Below are 11283 nucleotides of genomic sequence, written 5' to 3'. Positions count from 1 at the left end.
TTGAAGGGCGAGCTTAGGGTGAGCCTCGGACTATTACGTTATAACTATATAAGAGTCGGTTAGGCACAGATTTAAGCAGTTATACATTGCCCTATATATATAGTGATAAAACATTGTCAATTTGTTTCACTGGCGCTTTATACTTGTCGGCCCAGGGAGCTTGCGCCCGCGATGACTGTAAATATCAGCACGCCTGTGCAATATGCCAGGGTAACCACGCAACCAATAGTTGTTACAAGTGAAAACCCACAAGAGGTGGGCCAAGAGGCGCCCAGTTCAGTAGATGGAACCCAGGACAGGTTAATGTTCCAAAAGGGCCCCAGCCCGATCAAAGCGGGTCCGGTTAGTTGCTGGCTGGAAAGTTAGCCTTGCAGAGCTGCAGCAAATTACTTGCGTTGCGGCTTTAGGAGGATTTTCAGATCCCGGCCCTTGAGCCATGTGCCCCACACATCATATTATGAATAGTTTTTATATCAGGCGGCGGCGGGGAATGCACGTTTTGCAGCTACGCGTGAGTGAATTGGTGACATTAGCCAATAACGATACCTCACACCGCGCATTTTTGGTTTCCGACATCAAAGTTTTTGTTGGTCATGGCCCAGGGTGCACGTCGTTTGGTCTGCTATCATACCTCGTTGCTAGTGGCTGGAAGGAGGCGACGTGGGAAGGCTCGAAAAAGCCAGAACACGAGTGCACTGGGCCATGCGACTGTTCACGCAGGGCTGGCACATAGAAGAATGGTACTGGTCTGCGGACACAGTTATGTCTTCTGGGCAGTGAGAGAGGCCCACAGGACTGCCTATGGCCAGCACTTGGGTCTCTCTTCCACGGCAACGGTGGAATGGAGAGGCATGAGAAGCCTGCGTTGGGACGGTTTGTGCCCCCTTTGTTGTTTGATGCCGGGAGTGGTTGTTCCTCCTGATGTGTTGGTTATCCACCTCGGTGGTAACGATGTGGGCCTGTTAGCAGGCAAAGCCCTCTTTTGGTAAGCACGGGCGGACATTCGAAGGATTTGTTGGTCATGGCCCAGGGTGCACGTCGTTTGGTCTGCTATCATACCTCGTTGCTAGTGGTTGGAAGGAGGCGACGTGGGAAGGCTCGAAAAAGCCAGAAAACGAGTGCACTGGGCCATGCGACTGGTCACGCAGGGCTGGCACATAGAAGAATGGTACTGGTCTGCGGACACAGTTATGTCTTCTGGGCAGTGAGAGAGGCCCACAGGACTGCCTATGGCCAGCACTTGGGTCTCTCTTCCACGGCAACGGTGGAATGGAGAGGCATGAGAAGCCTGCGTTGGGACGGTTTGTGCCCCCTTTGTTGTTTGATGCCGGGAGTGGTTTTTCCTCCTGATGTGTTGGTTACCCACCTCGGGGGTAACGATGTGGGCCTGTTAGCAGGCAAAGCCCTCTTTTGTAAGCACGGGCGGACATTCCAAGGATTTGTTGGTCATGGCCCAGGGTGCACGTCGTTTGGTCTGCTATCATACCTCGTTGCTAGTGGCTGGAAGGAGGCGACGTGGGAAGGCTCGAGAAAGCCAGAAAACGATTGCACTGGGCCATGCGACTGTTCATGATCCAGTGGAGGGGTCATTACATTGAACACCCAAACATCACACGTGACGACGAGAGGTTGTATTGTGGTGATTGAGTACATCTTTCAGAATTGGGCAACCAACGATTTTCATTAGATTTACAGGAAGGTATTAGAGGGGTGTTAGAGGAATTGGTGGGGGATGGGGGCTAAATGGACATTTGCCCCCAATCCGTGGCGTAAATAGATAGGGAAATTCCTTTAGTCGGTGTGCACCTAGGGCACCCCTTTAAGGGGTGAAAGGCCTTTAAGTTAAACACTCACCTACAGTGTAAAGGGTGAGGTGTGTTAATGGCCTTTATTTGGAAGGAGTCTCGATACAAGAGCTCTGGAAGAGACTCCTCATTCCTTTCCCTTGATGGTGATACGGTTTGATTACCGAAAACCAGGTGCTTCGCCCGGAAATTGTTATTGTCGGGTAGTGATGCTACCTGGGTTAGGTTACACCAGTTCCTTACACCCTTGAGTTAAGTTAAGAAATTAAATAGGTAACGTTAAATAAAAGTTGCCCAATTTGAATCCAAAACATTGGTGTTGTGTCTTCTATTCTCGTGCGTTTCTTCGTGGGTTGGCAGACAACAGTTTTCCTCTCCCCAAGAAATGGGGAGAGAAAAAACATTTGTCTGCCTCACACGAGGCAGGGAGGAGTTCTGGAGGAACCCTCCAGAACATCCGGGGGCGTGGCCTGCTAACACAGGCCAGGCCCTCCCAGGCTCATTCGCGCCTGGAAGTTGGCCCACCACTCCCGCCCATTAACAGTATAATTTGTGGTTGCCTGCGGAGCCGGGTAGGAATTTTTTCCTCTTCTTGTTTTATGGGAGAGGTTTTTTGCCTACCCTATACTGTTTAGGGGCTAGATAGAGGAAGTGGGCTACGCGTTAAATAGGCCAGGCGTAAATAGATAGGGAAATTCCTTTAGTCGGTGTGCACCTAGGGCACCCCTTTAAGGGGTGAAAGGCCTTTAAGTTAAACACTCACCTACAGTGTAAAGGGTGAGGTGTGTTAATGGCCTTTATTTGGAAGGAGTCTCGATACAAGAGCTCTGGAAGAGACTCCTCATTCCTTTCCCTTGATGGTGATACGGTTTGATTACCGAAAGCCAGGTGCTTCGCCCGGAAATTGTTATTGTCGGGTAGTGATGCTACCTGGGTTAGGTTACACCAGTTCCTTACACCCTTGAGTTAAGTTAAGAAATTAAATAGGTAACGTTAAATAAAAGTTGCCCAATTTGAATCCAAAACATTGGTGTTGTGTCTTCTATTCTCGTGCGTTTCTTCGTGGGTTGGCAGACAAAACAGACATGTTAAAAACAAAAGGGAGGAAAGAAAGGGAAAGTTCAAAAAACAGTTCTGTGGAATAAAAATGAAAACCCTATACTCAGTTTCCAGAACTGTACTAATGAGATATTTTATAACAATTGCTTCACTATCTGGCTGGATTTACACTGCCCTATATTGCAGGATCTTATACCAGATTATCTGGCAGTGTAGACTCAGGGCCCTTCTACCCTGTCATATAATCCAGATTATCAAAGCAGATAATCCACATTATAATAGTTCAAAGCAGTGTAGAAAGAGTCATATATGGGCCCCTGTGCCCCTTCTACACTGTCATATAAAATCCAGATTATCTGTTTTGAACTGGATGATATGGCAATGTAGACTCAGATAATCCAGTTTGTGGATTATCTGATTTGATTTTCTGGATTGTATGGCATGTAGAAGGGGCCCAAGTCATCTGCTTGCAGTAGTGGAGCAAGGTAGCCAATTATCCCGTTGTTGAGCAGGACTGAAATGTCAGCTTTTGTATCCCCAGGTGGGAAAACAAAGCTGGAATGAGAGAACTGAACAGGAAGGCAAATAGACAACAAACAATACTGTTGACCAAAGGAACTGCCAAGTCCCAGTACTGCTTTCTGTCCAACCTACTCACTGCACTGGTTAAGATAAAGTTAATTTCAAATGTCAGTATTTTATAGAATTTAGAATTATGAAGATAATTGCAAAGTGTGCATATTTGGTAATACTTGACGCATACATGGTAATACTTATCTGAGGTTTATGTGACTAGTACAGAATGAATTATGTGACTAGTACAGAATGAATCCAGAACTTGTTAAAGGTAAAGAGGATCTTCTCAGAGTCTAACATATTATTATTATTTCAAACATTTGTACCCTGCCATTCTCAACCCCCGAAGGGGGACTCAGGGCGGCTTACAGCCAGCAACAATTCGATGCCCCCACATACAAGACACAGTAAAACATGGCAATTACATAATAAGTAAAAATGTTAGCTTAAAAATCCATTTAAAATAGTATTAACTAAATAGCCATATCTAAATCTGATTCAGTGACCAACGGCCCAGTCCAAAATCTGTCCATAGTCCGTTCTCTAAGACATTGTGATTATTGTCAGCCCTCTACCCCAATGCTTGGTCCCACAACCATGTTTTCAGCTTCTTCCTGAAGCAAAGGAGGAATGTAGTTGACCTAATTTCTCTGGGGAGCAGCAAAACTTCTGGTTGATGGCCCTGGGCACATAATATTAACTCCTAACATGTGGCCTGCAATAAAATGTAAGCCTCAGTATGTGATGACACCGTTAATGAGTTGAATTGCCTGTGCTTTCCTGGGACTGAGAGAGTGTGACTCCCTCCAAACAACAATTCATTAAGCATTATTTTAAAAGAAGGAGTTGTCTTTAACCTTTCTATGTGTCCCAGCAATCATGACTGGAGACTGAGAGAGTGTAACTCACCCAGGCAACAACTTACTAAGAATTTATTCTAAAGAGAGGAGGGAAAACCTCCTCTGCTACGGTGTGTGCCTTCCTTCTGGAAGGGAACTCTACTTAATGTAGCCACCCAAACCTCCAGCCCAGCCCTTATGTTCTGCTGAGAAATCCTTGCCAATAAATGCCAAATTGTAGGGCGTCTCCCTGGGACAAAGGCATAGCAATGGGAACCCTACTATTTGGAAAAGGAGAGGGGAGAGAGCAAGGAGGGAAAGGTCTGATTCCACATTAGGAACCTACTTCCTACCTCACGTTGATGCAAAGAGCACAGCAGGAAGGGCCAAGCAGCCCCAAATAGCCTTCAGCTCCACCCCGGTCAACCGCCCCCTCCAAGTTTGGCCTTCTTCATGGGGGCCTCTGGGCCAGTTTGGTTGCTTCCACTATATCAACTATTGTTCCAATTAATGAGAGTGTAAATAAATTGTCAAAATTTGCTTGAGGTAGCCTTATATATCTGTATATTGGATTGCAGTTCCACTGTGGAATATAGCCAAAAGAGCGCTTAGGCTGAGGCCCCTTCTACACTGCCATATAATCCACATTATCAAAGCAGATAATCCACATTACCTTCTTTGAATTAGATTATTTGAGTCTACACTGCTATAAAATCCAGTTGAAAGTAGATAATCTGGAGTTTATCTGGAAGTGTAGAGAGGGCTTGGGGAGAGATGCTGTTCTCAATGATTAAAAAATGCATATCCTCTTCAAAGCAGATGATATTTTAGTTCCTGGATTGTTAGTCTTGTCATTATTAAGCGCGCACACACATGGAACAATGATATTATCTACCAACAAAGAATCCAGGAAATAAAACATCATGTGCTTTGAAAATGACATTACTCTTTTATCACCGAGTACAATAGCCACAAGGCTGCTATTTTCACAAGAGAATGTCTTCCCTACAAAAGAGGCAGTACAAATGTGGACAGTTGTGTTCCTTTTAAAGTTGATTTCCACCAATCATTTCCTAATTACTGTCAAAAGAAATTATGATGGATTTTGCTTATGTGGTCTAATTCTAAATTTGACAGAGTTTATAGTTTATCGGAGTATGCCACAAAGCAAGCAGTGTAAGTCTACGGAGTCTACCTCCTTCAGAGCCCAAATAAGGGGCCTCATAACTTAACTAACACAGGACCTTATTTGTTCTAAATCCGGCACCGCTCAGGGGACATAACATAGAAATTCTATCAATGATTGAGTAGATTATGTCCTTGGAGGTTAATGATTTTCTGGGATTACAGATATGATTTCAAAACACATTGGTTTGTTGAGGTTGTTAGGGTATGCAGAACTTCAAAGCTTATTATATACTATGGAGATTTCAAAAATAGAACAGAAAAAGTACTTGTATATGGAATGGAGAAGTAACGTGAATTAGAAAAAAATAGTCAGATTTTTGGCATTTTGTACTCATTAACAGTTATACGAGTATATCCATATATGTTCAGAACATTGAAAGGAATATTCACATTGAAAAAAAATCCACTTTTTGAAAACATAGGATTCTAAAATTATTTTGAGAAGATAAATGACCCTAATGGAATATGTACTAACAACCTTACCTGGCAAGGAAAGGTTACCCCGCGCATAGCTCCTTCTCACAGCACTTTTTACATCACATGGGGAAAGCAATGCCATCGCCGGGAAGACTACAGTGTTAGGGTGAAAGCATCTAGTGATCCTTTCACCCTGGTTGCAGACAGGGCCTATGCCAGGAATCACATGACATAATGTGATGTTTGGCATTGGACTCTGTCCCCCAGATAGGATGAAAGCCTCCTAAGATGCTGATTTCTCCCTGTCTGATGAGGTCAATAATCAGGATCAAATCTAACAATTATTATTATTATTATTATTATTATTATTATTATTCCAACTATTATTGTATTTTCATACAGGTTCCTTACAGAGACATTGGATAAGCTATTGAAGACAAAGTTAACAATGGCTAGTACTCACGGTGACTATACGAATGTTCCATTAGCATAGAAGTATCAAACAGAACATTAATTACACTCAATCATGTCCTGCTCATGGGTTTCTCAAAGCAACTGTTTAGCTATTGTTTGAATAGAAAGCTGAAACAGCTAAGCCTTTGGGTCAATCCAACACCATGTTCATTCTTGATCAAATATTGGTATCTGAAGATTAGCGACATAAATCATAAACCAAACAGGAGATTGAAGAAACAAACATAGCATATGCAAACATTACAACATCTTGAGAATTTCGGATCTATCCAGTGCCTAACTAATTTGGAACAAAGCAGGGTTTTTCTAGAATGCTTCTAGAACATGGCCATATAGTCCAAAAAACCTACAACAACCCAGGGTTTTTCTGTTTTGTCCCAAAGGCTCAAGAGGAGACCACCTCAGATGTGGACAACCCTCAGGCTTGGAGGAATGTCACCCTTAGAAAGAGACATAGGACCCAGAAGCCTCCTCAGAATACTTCTTCTCAGCTGCAGTTACACAATAGATTCCAAATTCTCACACAACTATCACTTGATCAAGAAACACAACACATTGAGGAAGACCAGAATGGCTTAGATACTGATCAGTGGCTCATCCTTGACCAGTGTGAGGGGGATAGCCCTGTTTGGGACAACACTTCACAACATTCACACTTACACAATCATGCAGGTGTACCATCCCCAACCATAGACCAGGTGCAACAGGAACACATACAGAAGAATGCTAGGCTCTTGGATGAATCTCAATGGATTGTCCTTGATGAATGCACTGGGGATGTCGAGGAGGAGGACAACACTTTACACCTACACAATTCACATCAACAGGATCACTTTTCTGGGGACCTACACACTACAATGCGCAAAAGGGGCCCTGCCATTCCTGAAAGTAAACAGGTCTTGGTAGTAGGCGACTCCTTCCTTAGAGGAACGGAAGCCGTCATTTCCAGACCGGATGGGATGGCTCGAGAAATATGCTGCCTACCGGGGGCAAAAATACACCATATCACTCAGAGGCTCACCAGGCTCCTCAAGCCCCATCACTGTCCTCCCCTCATGTTGATTCATGTAGGAACCAATGATACTGCTAGGCATACTGTTCAAAAGATCACAAATGATTTTCGAGCTCTAGGAACAAAGCTAAAACAATGTAATGTACAGGTGGTCTTTTCATCCCTCCTCCCAGTCATAAAACACGGTCCTACAAGGGCCAGAAAAATAGTACAGGTCAATGACTGGCTTAGAAAATGGTGTCAGGAGGAACGCTTTGGCTTCCTTGACCATGGCCTGCTTTTCCAGGAGGATGGCCTACTGGCAAGGGATGGGGTGCATCTCACACAAGTAGGAAAACACCTTTTTGCTCACAGACTCGCAAACCTCATTAGGCGCACTTTAAACTAGGCCCACTGGGGGAGGGGGACAACAGCCTTGCGAACACTACTTTACTCATAATGTCAGGGAACCGCCAGAAGGCTAAACGGAGGGCTGCACAAACACAAAAAGGACCAAGTACCGAAAGCACAATAATCCCAATTAAACAGCTCAGGGGAAGATCTCAGGGGCTCACATGTCTTTAAACTAATGCACAGAGCATGGGAAATAAACATGACGAACTCCAACTTTTAGCACAACACCACAAATATGATATCATAGGCATCACTGAAACCTGGTGGGATGACTCCTATCGCTGGAATGTAGACATCGAGGGCTATAACCTCTTTCACAGAAACCGAACAAAGGGGAGAGGAGGTGGAATAGCCTTATATGTCAAAAACTCTTATGCTGCAGAAGAAATGCATGACAGCAATCCGGGAAACCAGCTTGAAAGCATCTGGATAAGAATCAAGGGAACTGGGACTCAAAAAGATCTTGTTGTAGGAGTCTACTACAGACCTCCAAGCCAGGAGGAAGAACTTGATGAAGTCTTCTGCCAACAGTTGACCAAACAGGCACAGAGAAGAGATGTAGTAGTCATGGGAGATTTCAACTATCCCGATATTTGCTGGAAAACAAACTCGGCCAAGAGTACAAAGTCCAACAAATTCCTCGCTTGCCTTGCAGACAATTTTATGGTCCAGAAGGTAGAAGAGGCAACAAGGGGATTGGCTACTCTTGATCTCATCCTAACAAATGTGGAGGACCTGATCGATGTGGTTGAAGTGGTAGGATCCTTAGGGGCAAGTGACCATGTGCTCCTGCAATTTGAGGTACAAAGAAAGGCCGAAACTAAGACAAGTCAAACCCGCATTTTGGACTTTAGGAGAGCTGATTTCCAAAAAATGAAGGAAACACTGAGCAGCATTCCGTGGACACAGATACTAAAAGACAAGGGAGTTACGGATGGATGGGAGTTTCTCAAGAGTGAAATACTCAAGGCGCAGTTGCAAACCGTGCCAACAAAAAGAAAAAAACAGGACAAGTGCAAAGAAGCCAGAATGGATGTCCAAAGAACTTCTAACTGTGCTGAGACACAAAAGAGACATGCACAAGAAGTGGAAAAAGGGAGAAATCACCAAAGAAGAATTCAAACAAATAGCCAACTCCTGTAGGGAAAAGGTCCACAAGGCTAAAGCACAAAATGAGCGCAGGCTTGCCAGGGACATTAAAAACAATAAAAAGGGCTTCTTTACTTATGTCAGTAGTAAAAGGAGGAACAAGGAGGCGATAGGGCCTCTTCGAGGAGAAGATGGGGCAGTGCTGACAGGGGATAGAAAAAAGGCAGAACTGCTTAATGCCTTCTTTGCCTCGGTCTTCTCACAAAAAGAAAGTCATCTTCAACCTCAGCAAGATGGAGTGGATGAGGGATTAGAGGACATCCAACCCCAAATTGGGAAACAAGTCGTCCAGGAATACCTGGTCGCTCTAAATGAGTTCAAGTCCCCAGGGCCAGATCAACTACACCCAAGAGTATTGAAGGAACTAGTGGCAGTCATCTCGGAACCATTGGCAATCATCTTTGGGAGTTCTTGGAGAACAGGAGAAGTTGCAGCAGATTGGAGGAGGGCCAATGTGGTCCCAATCTTCAAGAAGGGAAAAAAGGATGACCCAAACAACTACCGTCCGGTCAGCCTCACGTCAATACCAGGCAAGATTCTGGAAAAGATTGTTAAGGAAGTGGTCTGCAAACACTTAGAAACAAATGCGGTCATTGCTAATAGTCAACATGGATTTATCAAAAACAAGTCATGCCAGACTAATTTGATCTCTTTTTTCGATAGAGTTACAAGCTGGGTAGATGCGGGAAATGCCGTGGATGTAGCGTACCTGGATTTCAGTAAGGCCTTCGACAAGGTCCCCCATGACCTTCTGGCAAGGAAACTAGTCCAATGTGGGCTAGGCAAAACTACGATGAGGTGGATCTGTAATTGGTTAAATGGACGAACCCAGAGGGTGCTCACCAATGCTTCCTCTTCATCCTGGAAAGAAGTGACGAGCGGAGTGCCGCAGGGTTCTGTCCTGGGCCCGGTCCTGTTCAACATCTTTATTAATGACTTAGATGAAGGGTTAGAAGGCAGGATCATCAAGTTTGCAGACAACACCAAATTGGGAGGGATAGCCAATACTCCAGAGGACAGGAGCAGGATTCAAAACGATCTTGACAAATTAGAGAGATGGGCCAAAACTAACAAAATGAAGTTAAACAGTGACAAATGCAAGATACTCCACTTTGGCAGAAAAAATGAAATGCAAAGATACAGAATGGGGGACGCCTGGCTCTCTGCCCCGGAGTGTGGTGGAGGCTCCTTCTTTGGAAGCTTTTAAACAGAGGCTTGATGGCTATCTGTCAGGGGTGATTTGAATGCAATATTCCTGCTTTTTGGCAGGGGGTTGGACTGGATGGCCCATGAGGTCTCTTCCAACTCTTTGATTCTATGATTCTATGAAAATAATTTGCATTTACTAGATGCGTTGTTTGGAGGTCTCTGGTAAAAGTGTGTGAGATCAGGTGTTTTGGGCCTTATCTGAATGGGCCATGGGTTATATGGCTGTGCGGAAGGGCCCTGACTCTACACAGCTATTTAATCTAGTTCAAGGCAGATAATCTGGATTTTATACAGCTGTATAGAAGAGACCTGAATCTGCACAGGGAAAATAATCCAGCTTTATCTTGATCTCAGTCCTGGCATATGACATGATGTCTTTCCTAATCCAGTCTGAAATCAGATCTTTTACATGCCTAAAGACTTGGAAGTGAGGAAGAACTGATATGTCTTTTTCCTGTGCATTGTGCAGTCAAGATTAGGTCCTTGCTTTAGAGGAAGAACTGGACTGCCTATTACTTTTTTTCCTATGTGTCTTGCACCCAGGATTGGGATGAGAGCTAATAGGGGATGAATGTGTTAGGATACCTGGCTATGGGCCTTTCCATACAGCTATATAACCCAGAATATCATGGCAGATAATCCATAATATCTGCTTTGAACTGGTTTATCTGAGTTCATACTGCCATATAATGCAGTTCAATATGCATTTTATACAACTGATTGGAAGGGGCCTGTATCTACATGGCAGCCAGGACAGGTTAGCAGTGTGCTCTCTGCACATTTTCAAAGCTTGGACTTTGAAATTTTAGTCGTCTTTAGATATACTTTTATATTGTAATGGTGGGGTTCGAATAAAGGAAGCACTATAAACCACCTTCTTAGGGGTTACTTACTTAGCGATCCCTCGTAGTCTGAGGGTGATGGTCCTGCAAGAGTGGTATCCTGGGGGTGGGTCCGTAGGTGGCTGTGGAACCCTATTCTTAAGCTTCTCCCGCAGAGAGGGCATGGGTTTTCAGGTGGAAGGCAGTCCCGGTCGGGGTTGGCTTCATGTGCCTTCCTCTTGCCACGTTTCTCTCTTTCACCCTCCATTCGTGCCTCTCCAAATTCTGCAGCACTGCTGGTCACAGCTGACCGCCAACTAGAGCGCTCAAGGGCCAGGGCT

Source organism: Anolis sagrei, chromosome 3 (genome assembly GCF_037176765.1).
Source record: "Anolis sagrei isolate rAnoSag1 chromosome 3, rAnoSag1.mat, whole genome shotgun sequence".
In the NCBI taxonomy this organism is placed as follows: Eukaryota; Metazoa; Chordata; class Lepidosauria; order Squamata; family Dactyloidae; genus Anolis; species Anolis sagrei.
This window is presented reverse-complemented; position numbering follows the sequence as displayed.